Raw genomic sequence first — 16,491 nt, forward strand, 5'->3', positions numbered from 1 at the left:
AACGGGCAGTGAAGTGGTTTGCAGCCAGCTGACAGAAAGTGCTGTGTGCAGTGCTAAGAGCTCTGGCACTGTTCTGCTTCCCTGCCCACTCCTAAGCAGCTTTTTAATTCCTGACATGGATGATTCCCATAGGAATGCTTTTCCTGAACCAGCTGTTGGCTTGTTTTACCTGCACTCCATGACCAACAGTTTCTAGAACAACAAGGGATGTTACTTGGTGCTGGTACTGCTGTGAGTCAGGCACAGCGACGAGCAGATGGAGCAACAGCTCCATATTCAGAGTGCAAGTGATTTGAGTATGCTGATCTTTATGTGGACAGAAAATCATTTCAAGACTGTTACGGAAGTTGTTTGCATCTTCTGCAGAAAGAGATTGGGTCTGTCAGTGTTTCTGGGAGCCAGTTTTGGGTGCCTAGCCCTGGATCAGGAGGTTCAGCAGCAAGTCACTTCCACCTGCTCCAGTTAATTCAGCATTGTCCCTTCAAATTGTGATCCCAGCATGAGTTCTGCTGTGCCAGGTGCACATCCCTGCTCAGATCTGCGATTAACAATCAGGAAACCTTGGCCTCGGTGAAATTAAGGGCACTCCTGGCACTCTTGCCTCAGCTCATGGAAAAGTCGATAAGAAATAAGTCAGTGATGACAGCGTTGCAGAGTGCAGATCTCAGGCAGGGCTCAGTCCATGGGTCTCCTGCATGCAGCAGGATGGAAAGCTGTGCTCCCCTCCAGCTCAGACATGCTTATCTGGTCCTTTATTGCTTCCAGTTTTGCACTGGCACTGGTTCTCAGGTACGCTCAGCATCATCTCACACACATCACACACCTGTGGCATAGAAGTGCCTGGAGCATCTCCATCTGCAAAAGGAGTACTTGGGAAAATACTTTGGTCTGCCTCTGCCATCTTAAGGGAAAAAGAGCCAGAGGCAGTAATAAGTTACCAATACACTGCCCAGGCATTACGACTGTGGGATGAGAGAACGTGAAACCACTCCACTGCAGCATATGGATGCTGTTGAAAAGAGCAGTTGTTGTTTTGTCATCAGCAGGTAAACTGCCAAAGAAAGCTCTCTCTTTGGGGTCTGTGCTATGGGGCACGATTGCCTGGAGCATGTCCTGCACAAGCCTACCCTCCAAGAGCACCCTACCATGTGCCTTCTGTCCCCATTACCAGCTATGTGACACTGGCTACCAAGTGGCCATTTCCAGTGGCCACAGGGACTGAAGGATAATCCATAATATGGGAAGGTCTGTCCCTGCTGTGTTGGGACAGACCATGCTGCAAGAGGGCTGGGATGACAGTCACCTGCCAGCAGGAACATCCCATGTTGTGCCATGGCACAACCAGAGTGTGGGCATCCCACGTCCCTCAGCATCAGTCAGCTCTCTGAACGTGCCATGCAATCATCCAGCCCTGCTGGTATCGGTGATACATGAGTGACAAAATAAAATAGAAATTACTAATTTCAAGCTTCGCTGGTAGTCAGGAAAAGAAAATCAATGCTTGGCAAATGGAATCAGGAGAAACCGGAGGAAAAGCAAGGCTCTCGTGTAGCTTCAGTAGCTTGGCTGTGAGGTTGAGGCAGCATTGCTGTTTCACCTGCTGCATATTAAAGTTGTCTTTTTGCATATTAATGAAAAACAAGCTCTCTGCTTGTTGTCCTGTTGGCACCGTGCCTGCTCAGTGCCACTGCAGAGTGGTGGCGGGGTGGTAGCATGCAGGCATGTGGAACACGTACCCTGCTTTGTTTGGAGCAGCGTGGGACGTGGTGCTGTGGGTCCTGTGCCTGCTCACACCTCAGCTGTGGCCTGCACAGCCCGTGCACAAAGCATGAGATGTTCTGCAAAGCCAAGGGGAGAGGGCACCTGGAATGCAAAGCTCTGCAAAGCAAAGGCAGGCTGCACCACTCAAAGGAACTCATTCATCAAAATTACAAGCACCGGGTACAGCAGGGTACTGGGTTCAGGCACGGCACAGTCAAATTCCAGAAGCACAGCTCATAGTTAGAGACCCAAAGCACAGGGCTGAGGGCTCTCAGTGGCTCTGGGCTCACAGTAACAGGAGCTTTGTTGGGTTGAGAGCACACGGTTGCAGAGGGCACAAAGCGTGATCACGGGCTGCAGAAACTCTGCCTGAGAGAGGCTGGAAAAGATTAAGGACTATTCCTGCCATGAGCAGCTGAATGACAAAGGGTGTTGTAACTGCCTGTAAGACAGCCAGGTACAGATAAGTCCTCTCTGCCTCCTGACACAGGCAGGAGCATATTTTCAATTAAACTGAGAGATGGCAAATCCAGAATTGATGAAAGGACATTCTCTTCTGCACTGCGAGTTGGGATTCAGCTCCTCCAGCCAGAGACGTCTGAAATTCAGACACCTGCACCTGTGCTGCCTATGTGAGGCTTCCCTCTAAGACAGCCAGGGGAGAGAGGCGCTTCCAAGCAGCAATTCATCTGAGCAAATACAAATATCCATTTGCAGAAGAGGTAACTGCACGCCTCATGCTCTGCTGGCTGTATCGACTCCATCTCTGCTGCTAACGAGGATGACGAGGAGGGCAGCCTGGGTTGGCACCTGCCTGCTCAGGTGAGCTTTGCCTTGCAATATGAAACTGCGGAACTCATTTCTGCAAGAGGTTACAGAAGGCAAAAGATAAACTCCGTTCAGACAGGGGCTGGAATAAATGCAACAAACCAGAATAGCTGCAGTTATCGCAGATGGTAGTAAGAGCATTTTGGAACAGATAGAAAACGCTTCTCTTCGAGGCTTAAATCCATTTTAAACTCCTAGGATTAGGATTAAGATCTTCACGTGGGTATTTTATTTCATATCTACCTGCTGGCTGATCAGGGATAGGCTGCTAATTTGGATGGATGGTGAATCTACTTGAAACTGTCAATATTTTACCTGCACACAGTCCCCCAAGATTTCTTGAAAATCTTCCAGCTCGTATTGAATTCTAAACAGCGTGAAATCCAAAGTTTAGTGGAGTAGTGCAGATCAGACTGGAAAGCAGAATGAGCAGGATAAAGCAGAACCAGAAAACGACAACAGATGCACATGCAAAGAAAATAAAAAGCACGTTGGAAAATAAAAAGCACGTGTGTTTTTGTACCACCCCTAAGCATAGGGCACAGAAGATGCTGAGGTAGGTGGGTGTTACCTCTCTTGGTCTCACAGTGGTTTTTGGCAAACCTGTAGGACCAAGTGATAGCCAGTCAGAGCAACCCATGAGCAGTGTTATGAGGAGTCCTGGTGGACTCAGCATGAAATAAAGTGCACAGCACATCACTGTGAGCCTCAGCACTGCAGCTTCCAAAGGGGCTTGTGAAAAAAACCATTCCTCTAGAGCCACGTGCCTGTGATCACTTCTTCTGATTCTTCCCCACCTGATAGAGGGTTTTGGTTTGACCTAGGAAAGCTCATTTGAGAGCATCTCTTGCAAAACAAAACAAAACAAAACAAAACAAAACAAAACAAAAAAAAAAACCAACAAAACTGCACAGAAATCTTCTATCATTCATCCACTCCTCCTAGCTCTTCTGTATATGCTTTCTGCTATTGTTATCTTGCTGCATGGAATTAACACAAAGAGAGCAAGGGAGAGAGATACTGGTTACAGCCCAAGCAGGAGGAGCCACAACCAGCCAGCAAGCCCAAATGGCCCTGGCCCATGGCACAGCAAGAGAGATCTCAAGGAAAGGGTGGCCATAGGACACAGGAAAAAGCAGGCTGCTGTCATTTCCCATTGCCCACATGTTGCTTGAGCACAGATGGAAGATTGGCAGCATCTTCCACCTACATGTGACAAGTTTGCTACTGGCACATCTCCTTCTTGAGTCATAAAGTCTTCCCATAAGTGAACTGTGTGCCTGACTTACAACAGCCATAAAATCCAGACCAGGTGTGTAGAATCTTGTACCTAAACTGCAGCAGTGACACACACAACCAAAGGAGCATGATATAAGGAAAACTCAAGACCCATGTGCCCAAGACATAAACAAGAACAGGGAAGAGCCCACGGCAGGCACTGTTTTGTGGCCATTCAGTATGGAGCTCAGGGTACGAATCCTCATGTTTCCTGCCAGGACACAGTGAGAGGCATTTGGGGAGTGATGGCACTGCTCAGCAGAAAACCTGAATGCCACAAAAAAATAAACTTCTTATGGAAGTAGGAATTCGTAGCCAGTCATAGCCTGGTCCTTTGGGGGTAGAAATAAGTGAATACTGATAGAAAGAAGATAGTAATGACCCACAAGTCTGAGGTCTGGCTGAGATTTTTAACAGTGCACAGAAAAAACATACAATATGGTAGAATGTTTGGGGCCATCTGTTTCCATTGGCTATGACAAACTTTATCCTGCAGCTGCAATCAAGATAACAGCAGATCATACAGTGCTTGGAGTGAAAAAAATACACGGTTGTAAGTAGGAAAATACGTTGTAAGTGTGCCTTGAAATGTAGCACAGTGCTCTTAGCTTGAGCAGCTCCCACCAGCTGAGGGTGAACTTCTGCCTTACAGGAAGCTGCTGGTGGTTCCATTGGCCCCAGAGCTGCCAGGCACCTTGCTGTGTGTTGTAGGGTTTCTGCCTGCTCCTCTGCCATGGGTTGCCCACAGTTTCCAAATGTGAAATCATATCCAGGTCCTGAGCTCTGTTTGTTTGACAGACATAAGAGGCCTCACTCCTGGAAGACTCCTCCCAGCACTTAGCTTTTCCATTAGTCGCTGCGTTCATTATTCATTGTTAATAGACATTGTGTGCTCTGAAGGGTTCTGATCACAAGGCTGACAAGTAGTAGGGCTTCTCCTGGCTGTTAGCAGCCATATGGGCTGTCTCATTTCAGTGCCAGTGTATTCTGTTTGGAAGAGCAACATCAGTCTCCAAAGCAAGCTGGTGCATGGTGAGGAAGGTGCCTGCAGTGCTGAGGCTGCAGCCTTTCTCCTCTTGAGAAGGGCTCTTGTAAGATGCTAATACACTGCGTTTCACATGCACCTTCCTCACAACTAAGAGCTTAATACCCAGTACAATGCCAGCCTCACAGAGCAATAGAGGAACCGCTGTTCTGCCTTTGTGCAGGGAGCTGAATATTGCTTGAATGCATTCATACATAGCTTAGGGTCCCCAGAGGGCCGTTGATTTATCTGTGCTCCTGGGCTCCCTATTTGGTGCTGATACTGTGTGTCAGGGAGCAGAAGGGAAGGATTTGCCGCACCTTATCTCCATTCAGACGATAGTGAAGCTCCCTGATAACTCGCTAATCCACGGAGATAAGGACGCTGCAAGCAGATTTTGCAGCCTTTAGGATGAAATGTGTGCAGGGATTTATGTTATTCTTGCAAATGCTGAAATCATACATTTTGCTGCGCGAGCCACAAACTTCATGTCACTGTGCCAATTAGCTCCTGGGATTGGGCTTATTTCAAACAGCATTAACCAGATGAGCAGACAATGTGAGATAATAAAGAGAAAAATAAGATCAGATGAGCAAGACACTTAATGTAGCATCACTCTTAGCACTGCAAACTATTGCCAGAGAAACAGAAGATGTATTTTGCTGCTTTTTCTTTTTTTTTTTGCCTTCATCACTGTATGGGAAATGTTGAGTCATGGCCTGCAGCACTGATGGAGCACCTGGGGAAAGGAGCCGGCCAGCCCTGGGAGCACAGGTGAAGGCAATTCAGCTGTGATAGGAAGGGATGGAGCCTGGCTGCACCTCTCTTAGGCCTCATTGAAGGGCTGGCTGTCATTGCAGAAGGATCTCTTTCTGGAGATCTTTCCTTGGTGGAGCTTTCCCCCTGGAGTCTTCTGATAGGGGTGAGCAGTCTTCTTCTCTTCCTTTATAGCGCCTTTCTATTGTGCTGGTCCTTCTGTCGTTACACCTCTGGTGTTATGCCTTTCCCATCATGTTGGCCTGTCCAATTGCTACATTCTTGTACTGGTGGTATTGAAATTCTTGGCTATGAGAGGTATCTGAGCAGCACAGGGCACCAAGAGTAATACAAAATTATGGTTATAACTGTGACAATTTTGAAATTGGATGCTAGATGCAGGGAGAGTCCTTACTGCAGCTAAGCTCACTCAACACCTATAGGAATTTTAGGGCTTAGTGGCTGGAATGCAGAACAACTGAATTCTACACTTCTTTGCCTCCAGGAGACTTTTTACCATCTGCATTAAAGTCTAAGTTTAACACAGTAATGGCAGGTGTCTCAAAGGCTTCCAGCCTAGACCTATAGGTAGGCACAGCACTACAGGCTGCTCAACTTAAAGAGCAGAATCTCAGGAGAGCACTGACAGAGCAACGAAGTGCCTCAAGAAGTCAGGCAGTAGGTCCTTACAGCAGCAGCTCTTCTAAAAGTCCCTCTGCAATCCATTCCTGGTGGAACTGTACTCCCAGAGAGTCTGTCAGAGCTCAGAAACACTGCCTTCCTCCAAAGGTTTTGCTGTTAATATATCAGAGAAGGGGTAGAACCTTGTAAAATGTTCTCAGAATCCTCCTGGATTTTACCATTCACTGAAAAAAAAATTGCTGGATTCATTCTGTTTTGCATTCTAGAAACTCTGCCCAGGGCTGTCTGAGAAGATGGCTCCTAGCACAGATCCCCGTGCAATCAGAAACACCCAGCTGAATGAATCAGAAATGCCCAGCTGAAATAGAAAGGGAGAGACAAATGGCATTAAAAGCAGGAATCCAGTAAGAGGATAGAGAGCTCTGAGAATTAGTTATTTGACTCTCTTTGACCTAAATCTTTAGTTTAATAAAGCAAAATCTTTCCACATGGTGCTTTTTAAAGCCCTTGCTTTTGCAGCCTGCCCGGGGCTCAGCAGAAGGAGGGGTGACTGACCCACAGCCTCACCCTGCTCACCACATTCTGCGCTGCTCTATGTGCTGTAATCATCCTTCCATTGCTGCAACCTCCACATAAATGTGCACAGGGCAGCCCCCCACACCAAACTTCCCTTAGTTTTATACTTTCACATGATGCTATGTGGTGTGGGACATCACTTTGGCTCAGCTACACCCTCCCAGCTCCTTGCATACCCCCAGCTTGTCACTGGCAGGGCAGTGTGAGAAGCTAAAAAAGATCTTTGCTTCTGTTTGTTATCAACATCACTTTCATTCTGTATCCAAAACATAGCTAGTAGGAAGGAAACTGGCACTATCCTAGCTAACTGGCTAACTGGCACTATCCACAGCACAACACCTTCCTGCAGCCTGTCTCACCCTTCTCTTGGGTGCTTGCTTGCAATTCCCTAAGTGACAGCAAGGCAAAAAGCTTGATGCAATTGCCTAAATGTGAGCACCTGTGCTGGGAGTGCACACAGAAGCAAAGAAGTACAGACCCATGAGCAGTCCTTGGCTGCTCTGTGCACAAGTAACTCCTCCACCAAGGCTGTGCTGTGGGGAGCAGGGAGCTGTGAACTGCAGCTGAGGTAACAAGAGGGTGATGGAGATGAAGCTGGTGGGGATGCCTGGCATCACAGATTTCATGCTAGCGACTGTACTGGAAGGAGAGCCTGCCAGAAGCTTGTGGTGTTTAGACTCCCAGCACCATGTGTCCCCAAACAGGGTTCTGTGCTGTGCTTCCCTCTTTGGCAGAGAGTGAGCTCACCCGGGTACCCTCAGGCAGAGGGTGCCATTTCCCTGGAAATGAAGAGACTCTTCACTGCTGGGAGCTAATCCAAATCCTCTCAGGCAGGCCCTTGCAGCAGAGAAGATTTCTGTGCTCCAGGGAGATCTTTGGGATCTGCTCATCCCTGATGCGGGTTTGACAGTGATAAGGAACACGCGCTGTCTGCAGAAGCCTGAGCATTCTCCACCTGTAGTGCTTTGCTGAAGCTCTCTGACTGCAGGGCTGAGCTTATCTATCAGACTTCTCATTTTCCTTTCCTGAAGTCCCGCTTCACTGACAGAGCCTGCAAGGATTTCAGAGGGATCAGGGTTTCCGTTCCAGTCTTTCACTTAGAGTATCAAGATGACACTGGCATTCCAGCTGCAAGGAGAATGTGGATGTCATTTTAAAGCCTAGGTCTAAGGATGCTCTGATTCCAGCCAGAATCCCTTTAAAAAGCAGGCCCCTGAAAGTGAGGGATGCCCTTGGAATAGGGTAGGGAGGACAGCTAGATCCTATTCAGCACCTTGAAGCAAAGTCATTCCTAGGGAACAGGCTTGATCCCCAAGGACCCAGACACCCTGACCACTGATTTCTGTAGCTCCCAGCTCTACCCATTCCTTAATGTTGTGTCGAACCAGAGGCAAAGTCAACCCCTTGCCAATGGCAGTGCTTGTGTGATTTGTGGCCGTTTCCTACACCCAGCTCAGAACCCTTCCAACCTGCTGACAAAGGGCTGTGATTTCCCTGCAGCCTTGGTGTCCCTGGAGTTAAGCTCTGATCCGCATGCCAAAGGGTGAGCTGGGCTGCTCCAGGCTCTCAGGGGTTCTGCCAGCTTTAATTTGTTCAGGGTGAGGGAGGGTGAGCTTTAGCCTTATAAATAAAGAGAAAATCCCGAGCCTGTTGAATTAAAGCCTAAGCACCAGCTTTTATAATCACTCAGTGTAGTCCTTTGGATCTTCCCTCATTTATAGGGTGATTTTTCACTTGAATTTACTGCCCAAGCCCGATTTCAATTAATCCTTCTCTGCCCAAGTCCTTTAGGCATATGGCCTGAGAGATCCTTGGCATGGAGTGGGTAACTCTGAGACCTTCTAATCCAACATTTGCCAGCTGGTAAGTCCCCATGCTCTTTTGAGCAGCCCAGTAATAACTTTAATCACCCCAAACTGCTCCGGCTTGGTTATGTGATGCTTCCTTCCAGCACGGCAGGGTGATGCAATTCTGAAGCAGCTTGCTGTTTCACAGAGCGTAAAGAGGTAAATGTGCTCAATAAGGAACAGCAGAACACCTCAGGCTTCAAAAGGCTGATGGAGCCCAGGATGGGAACGGTAACGTCCAAAAATATGAGCTGTCATCCTGGGCTTCAATTCATTGGTGTGAGGTAGCCCAAATTCAGGATTCCCAAGACGAAACATATTCAGAAAGAGCACGTGTCTTAGGGCATGAGGAACTGTGGGCACTACAGGGTCAGCATCCAGCCTGAAGGATCATATAACTGCAAATCCAGAACTCTGCATCCTAAGATAGGCTGGTTAGGAGATGGGCAGAGCCTCCCCATGACGTAGCAGCACCATAGCAGGCTTCGGAGGAGAATCTGGTTTTGTAAAATACTTGAAGTTGCAGTTTCCTTGGATGGTGGTAGGAGCCTGTTTCCACAGAGGATTCAACCAAAAGATTGTATTGCTTCCTTCTGTGCCAGCATTGCCCTTGTCCCAGGCTGCACGATCTTGTTTGCCTCTTTACGAGCTGCAGGTGAAAGATCCCTGCTGGCTGGTGAACTGGGGAATTTGCTCTTCTTCTGCTTGTTCAGTAGCTGAGTCAACTCAGGAGGCAGAGGAATAGAAACTATTTCTCCAGGGTACGTGAAGGAATTGATCTGGTGTGAGTTCTGTCTGAAATGCATCTTGCCCAGTGAGGAAGCTGCAATTCCCAGTGAATCCATTAGCCCATTCAGTCTGTTTTATGGTGACTGACGTTTCCTTATCTCACCTGTCATTACACAGAAGCCTAGAATAATACACAGCATGTCCTACAAGGGCTGTGTGCACTTCCACTCTGATTTTCTAGCACTCACTGGGCTCATTTCCTTCAATATTGACATGATTTAACCCATAGCCCGGTGCTGGGGTGTGTGTAACTAACTCCTCTGTTACTGGTTTCCAGCTCTGCTGTCTCTCTTGCTAGCAAAAAAGGAGACTGACAAGCAAGGGCTTGGTTAATAAGCAGGATTCTTTAACCCTGCAAGCTGCGGAGAATTTTCAAGGAGGTTCCAACTGTCTTGGAAACCTCTTTGTCTCCCTGCCTTGTAGGTCAGACTAATGTAGCATCTCACTGCCTGGTGTCAGCCCACCAGGTGCTGGGAAACCATAGGCCAGGGGGAAATGATGCAGGGATTCTCTCCGAGGCCCTCAATTAGTTTAAGCAAGTAAATCAGGAAGCTGCAGGAGATCAGTGCCCCTGAGAGATGGAGGATTTCTGGGGGAAGCAGAGCTCAGTGCAGCCCAGAGCCATCCTGGCAGTGGGCAGGAGGCACATATGGCATGGGATGGATGGTAAGGAGCTCAAGGGTAGCAATGTCTATGAATAACAAAGATGTTTCAAACGTGGTTGATTTGTTGGCTGGGCCATACTTTGGGCATGCCTAGTGGAAGAGGTTAGAAGCTTGATGTTGAAAGATTCAGGGGATGTGTGTGATGGGGACCCAAGTCAAACAGAGTTTTCAGTTGGATCTGTCTGAACCTTCTCCTTCAAGCCAGTGTGCCCACAACACCAAAAGGAGTCTGAACTTGAGAGCAAATACGAAACCCTCAAACAACCCACCCAGTGGAACGATGAGATTTTATTCAATCAAGGAACAGCATGAGACAGAACAGAATGTAAGGACTTCAATCACATCTTCCTCTGCTCTGTTTTCTCACTTAAGGCTTGCTCTCTAACAACCTTTTCCATTTCATGGGTTGCAGACCAATTCCACCCAGTGCTGTCTGGTGTCACAGAAGGCCTTTTTCCTTCCATCATACCTGAGAGTTGGCTGTGTGTCTGCTGTCTGTTCTCAGGCCTCATTTCACCTGGATGGAGATCAGCTCATCTTTCTTCCTCCACGAATCTGACCAAGCTCCCTTTCAATGTTTTATTTTCCAACGCTGAAAACAATTGGTGGTGAATTCCACACAGACAATTTACACGCTCTGTGGAGGTAGCCTTTATTTTCTGCTTGTTTTGAGCTTGCCATCTGACAGTTGCAGGATACTTCTTGGAAGAAATGACAGACAATTCTCACCTCTCTTCCAGGTGGGAGATCCGTGGTCTATTCACCTGTTTCTCACACAGATTTCATGTCATGCCCTTCATCATCATCTCTCCTGCCTGGCTTCTGTTTTCTTCCCGGTTTTGCACCAGCCTTTCTGAGATGGGGAGATCAGGATTGCAGGGAACATTCAAGAAGTGAATACGCTGTGGATTCACACAGCAGCACAGGGTTCTCTTTATCTCCATTCATTTCTGGCTACTTGTTGGCAAGATTTGCTTCTTGGATTACAGACAGGGGAAAAAAATCCCTATCTTTAATCTATCATTCACTGGATTTCTCTCCCAAAGCATTTTTCAGTGACTGTCAAGAGGAAGGAACCCTGGCCTGGGAGTTTAGCTTTTCTGCTCTGCTCAGGGCAATGCAGTGATTAGTCAAGGGTATTGCATCCACATATTTATTAGCATCATGTTGACTGGAGAAAGATTCATGTGATGATTTATAAGATAGATATCTATAATACTAAGGGCTATCAAACATCAGGCTGTTGAATATGTGGTATTAAACTGCATTCCCTTCTGCCTTATTATCCTCCCCATTTAAAGCAGCATGGCTGTGATACCAGTCTCCTGTCCTACTGTTTTCCCTGCAGAGACCCATGTGACTTAATATGAGGAATCTTTGCAATTATTATCATGTAATTATCTGTAGCAAAGATACACTTTGAGAAGGAGGAGAGATGACTAGTTAGTGCTACAAATCTATAGTAATTAGAATTAGATTCGGAGAGTATTGGATTCCCCTCAGTGGCCTGCTCATTGATCTCCTCCCTGTGTCATTTTACATTTTTTTTTAAATATTAACATACTTTTGTGAGGGTTTTCTTTTTAAATTTCCAACAGGAAATTTCATCCCCTGTGCTGAAGTGTTTACAGGCCTCAACCACTGCAGCAAGCAGTTTAAAATCTGCATTTTTCATCAAAGCCTTTTCCTCTTTTTACGGTTGTCTAGGACTATCTTCAACAGCCAATAATCATTGGCACTCTGCATGACCTTAAGAGAATGACCAGATTTTGTACTATCTTTCTGCACTGTAGAAAGGATTTGGTATAAGCCGAGATCCATCAAGCCTTGTCCGTTAATGCTGCCTGATGACTTGTCCAGCTTCTGTCATGCAATGGAGTCCATTCTGACCTTTTGCTGTAATCAGACAGTAACCAGGCACGGATTTGAAGTCTTGAACCATCCACGTGAATGTGGGGGGTATCTTGCTCCAGAACTCAGTCTCTAAATGAAGAATTGTTGGTGCTGAGGATGTAGATCCAAGAAGCTGAATAATGTCGTTGTTGCTTGGAATCTAGAAGCAGCCTGTTGTGAATAGCGTATGTACAATTTGAAAAAGGGGCCAATACTTCAAAGATATTTTTTCTTGCTGCTAGAATAAATCTTCATAATGCACTTCCAGTTGCAGTAAGGAAACAGTATTTTAAACTAAAGTGAGGCATCCCCTGGAACATTTAGATTCTTTTGGGTAGATTATCTTGATGAATCTACTTGTGGGTTCATGCATCTCAATAGCACCCACAGAAAGCATCAGCCTTTGTGAAGTTGCATTAAATTAGCAGTGAAGTGTTTGGAGACTTAGTTTCTTAATATTGTTTAGCCGACCATATCATGCAGATTGTGAAAAGTGCTTTAATCTGCAGCATACAGGACTTCCCAAGGGATTAGCTGCAGCCCTGATATGTTAATATTGCAAAAATGGATGATCCAATTAAGCCCTGCTAAACCACGGCAGAATGTAAGGTCCATGTTGGCTTATCCTCATGGTTTGTGCGTTAGCTGGAAATTGCAAGGCAGCCTGTGCTGTGCACTGGATTCTGAGGCTTCATCACGATTAGCAGAGGGAGGGAAAGCTGTTACTCTGACAGAGGGACTTACTCCTTACTGTGTTCTCATTCACAGGGCAGTTTTCCAAGGAGAGAAGCATCTCTGTGTGACCAACCCATTTTTTTTTGTTGTTGTTGTAATCCAGGAAGGCAGAAGCTTTCCCCTCTTCTTCTGGGCCCAAATATCACTCCAAAGGGACAGCAAGTGTGGAGAATTATTTTCGTCAGCAGGTAGAAAGGTTCCTTGATAACTTCAGTGTGAGATATCACAGACTTCCCTCTGCCTGTACTCTATCCTGGGCTTAGAGCAAAGGCCTGAGCTGATGGGGACAGTGTTTATGAGCTGCTTCCATGGCAGATGCTGAGCATAGGCTCCAGCAGCAACTGGAGCTGCATAAATAATGCTCTGGCTGCAGGTGGGACAGGCAGTTCTCCAGGCAGCCTGTGCTCTGCCACAAGACGTGCTCCACTACACCCCACTGCAGACTCTAGTTGAGATTTGCTGCTTGCTCTCCAGTTTGTTAGCTCTTCTGAAGAGAGACCAGGAGCTGACAGAAGCCACAGATGATTTGCAGGAGAAAGAACAATCTTCTTTCTGATCAAGGTTCACTAAGCAATGAGGAGGAGGCTGGACCAGAGACCTCCTGAGGTCCCATCCAGCCCACAACATTCAGTAAATCTATGGTCAGGATGTGCAGAACACCCTCACTGCTGTTCCCAGCACTGCTGGCTGGCAGTGACCATTCTCTGTGAGCATGCAGAGCAGTGTTTGCTTCTATGCTTGTGATGCTGGGCCAGGTAAACACACAGCATCCTCAGCAATGACGTCTATTTGATGCTATGCTGTTGCTTGTGGGAAGACAAGTTTGCCTTGTTTAGCATTCCAGGACTCCTTTACATGGAGCTGCCTCATCCCACTGGGACACAGGCACTGCTATTTTGTGATATTGCTGTGCTTTTTATTTTTTAAGGACACCTCTGCTACTCTCACCTTGTGAATTAGGAACAGATGATGGTAGTTACATTCGTAGTTACTCATTCCCTATGGAGCACAGAATAGTGTATGACACCTTCTGGTGGAGAGAAACAGTTCAGCATTTTCCCTCTTGGAGGAACAGAGATACACACTGATGTTTCTTGGCACTTTTAAGCTTTTCAGCTCTCCTTTGGTTGTATTGCAGTACCTCTGCCCTACATTTCTAGCTGTTATTCTCCCTTATTGATTACATTATTTTCAGATTGGGGCAATATTAGCATACTGCATCTTTCTGGTTATCTTTCAAAAGCGTTGCCCTTGCTCTTGTTCAACTGCCTCGAATACAGAATTATTGCTTTGCCAGTTAGGATTAAGAAGGGATACTTCTCTTGCCTCTTTCACTAAGTAACATGACGACTCTCTGCATATCATGGAGTACTCTGGTTAGATAAATTGGAAAAAAAATATTCATTTAGTACAGTCACTCTTTCCTTATCACTTCATCCATGTTCGCAAGCTGAAATTAAAAGGCTAAAATAAATAAACATCTGAATTGCTAATAAGCACCTGAATAGCATAAACCTCTTTGCTGATGTGCCAGCTTCCCCCAAGAGTTGGAATGATGTCCCAAGGACATTTAAAAGTAGCAGCCAGTGAGGACCATTTTCGTGATGCTGGGATTCAGGTGCAGCGTGGGGCGATGGCTTTGTGCTGCTGGGAGGGTGGGATCTCTTCCATCCATTGGAAGGGCCGTAGTCCTCGAGCAGAAGGTTGAAACAGTGCTTGTGAATCTCACCTTCTCTTATTTTTATTTTCCTTGCTTTTCTTACAAGTGCAAAACATTTCATTTGGGATGGTATGAAGTATTTCACGCTGAATGGAACAATTCTTTTTGTTGTTTTACCAAGATAAATAATATTCCGGAGCGATCCAGGCCAAATCTTTTTTCCACTTGATTTTTCAATTTTGCTGTCAAACTGAAAAATCAGCTGTTCTCCAGACCAATAACACAGAGCTCTGTTCTCCCATATGGAACAGCAGCGTCCTGACACCAAACAGAAGAATATTTCCTGGCAGCATCGTTTGTTGTACGTCTTAAAAGATACTCTGATCACAAAGAAGAAAGTGGAGCACACACTCCAGCCTTTCCTCACCACGAGGGCAGCTGAGCAATTTCAAGAGGCAGCAGCAGGAGGCTGGCTCCTTTCCCTTGTCAGGAACTTCAAAACACCCCAAAGAAAGGTAATTTTATTCCTATTTCTGGCTCACAGTCTCTTAAAACAAATGACTCGCCCCTTCACCAGCCCTGGAGGAAGTGTTTTCAAGATGAAAAGGGGGAAAAGAGCAGTTGCTGAAGCACTGTGGGCATCACGTGGGCTATCTGAACGGTCTAGTCCCATCTAGAAGATCTCCTAGGGAGAAAAAAGACCAGCACAGAAGGAAACAAACTGCTCCAGCTCACAATAACCCTGGGTATGGTTCCCAGACCCTTGGTGCAAGAGGAAATGTCTGGCCTTGATTGCTAGTAGCTGCCTTGGCAAATCCCATAGAGAGAAGCAGAGGTGGTGCTGCTTCAGTGTGTGCTGCTCTCTGCTCTGTGCTTGGAGCGATGGTGGCACAGCAATGCAGGCTAGAGCATGCAGAACTGCAGCCTTCAATTAACACTGCTTGGATACAGCCAGTCCAACAAAAACCGATAAAGAAGGGTTTATTTTGTTTTAAGGAAACCGTAAGTGGAAAAAGCCATTCCTTCTTGAGCAGTTGTTTGAAATGCTGGTTTTGCTGTGCTTCAGGACACAAAAAGGCCTAGCCAGAACTAAACTAAAAACCCAACAGAAATTGTCATTTTCCCCAAGAGAGAAAGGGGTGGGCAGTTCTGCTGTGGATCCATTTATCCTTGGTATTCCTGCCCCCTGTAGCATACTGAATGAACATGGGGGGGGATGGTCTGCCATGATTTCAGGCACCCATGGCCATCTACAGAAAAGGAGTTTGGAATTGAAAAAGTAAGAGATACTGAGTAGTGGAAATGAATCTGCAACTGGAATGTTTTAATAAGGGAACCAATGAAGCTTGAAAGCAATGAAGCACCACTGCTCCTGAAGGAAAACCAGGGCTGTGGTAGAAATCAGCAGTTTTAGTGGAAGGTAGTGTCTTTGTAACCAAATCTGGAGCACGGCTGTAGAAAATAGCAGTTTCCACAAACTCACAGATTGAAATTGCATTAATTTGATGTGTTTCCTCCCTGTTGAGTTGTAACCAGTGCTGTCCAGGGTCTGCCTCTTACTTCCAGAATCACGGAATGGCTTGGGTTGGAAGGAACCTCAAGGATCATCAAGCTCCAGTCCCTCTCCCACAGGCAGAGCCACCAACCTCCATATCTAATGTTAGACCAGCTGTCCAGGACTCCATCCAACCTGGTCCTGTATACCTCCAGGGATGGGGCATCCACAGCCTCTCTGGGCAGCTGTTCCAGCACCTCACTGCTCTACTTGTACAGAACTTCTCACTGACATCCAATCTAAAATGCTTCTGTATGTCTTCTTCTGATTTCTCACCCCCTTATAAGCCGTGCTTTCTGTAAGCTTTTATTTTTCTGACTTTGTCTCTGGCAATCTATGCTGTTCTATGATGCTCTCCTTAGCGAAATGTCCTACTTTTCACTTTTGTTCTTGGTTTTGCTGCTGCTGATTTAGCCTGTGGGTCATTCCTGGTCATTCTTTCACATTTTCTTCATGTTGTAGAGCTTTCTCTGGGCTCTTGA

General features: G+C 46.4%; 1 long non-coding RNA gene across 1 annotated transcript; it reads left to right on the forward strand.

Annotated features, from left to right (window-relative positions):
- The first annotated feature begins 5,748 nt into the window (after positions 1–5,748).
- LOC125701767 (uncharacterized) lies at positions 5,749–11,066 on the forward strand. The gene is made up of 3 exons (XR_007380352.1): positions 5,749–5,813; positions 10,368–10,491; positions 10,579–11,066. It is a non-coding gene; the product is annotated as an uncharacterized LOC125701767 (long non-coding RNA).
- Positions 11,067–16,491: the final 5,425 nt, after the last annotated feature.

The sequence above is a fragment of the Lagopus muta genome, chromosome 17 (assembly GCF_023343835.1).
Source record: "Lagopus muta isolate bLagMut1 chromosome 17, bLagMut1 primary, whole genome shotgun sequence".
Classification (NCBI taxonomy): Eukaryota; Metazoa; Chordata; class Aves; order Galliformes; family Phasianidae; genus Lagopus; species Lagopus muta.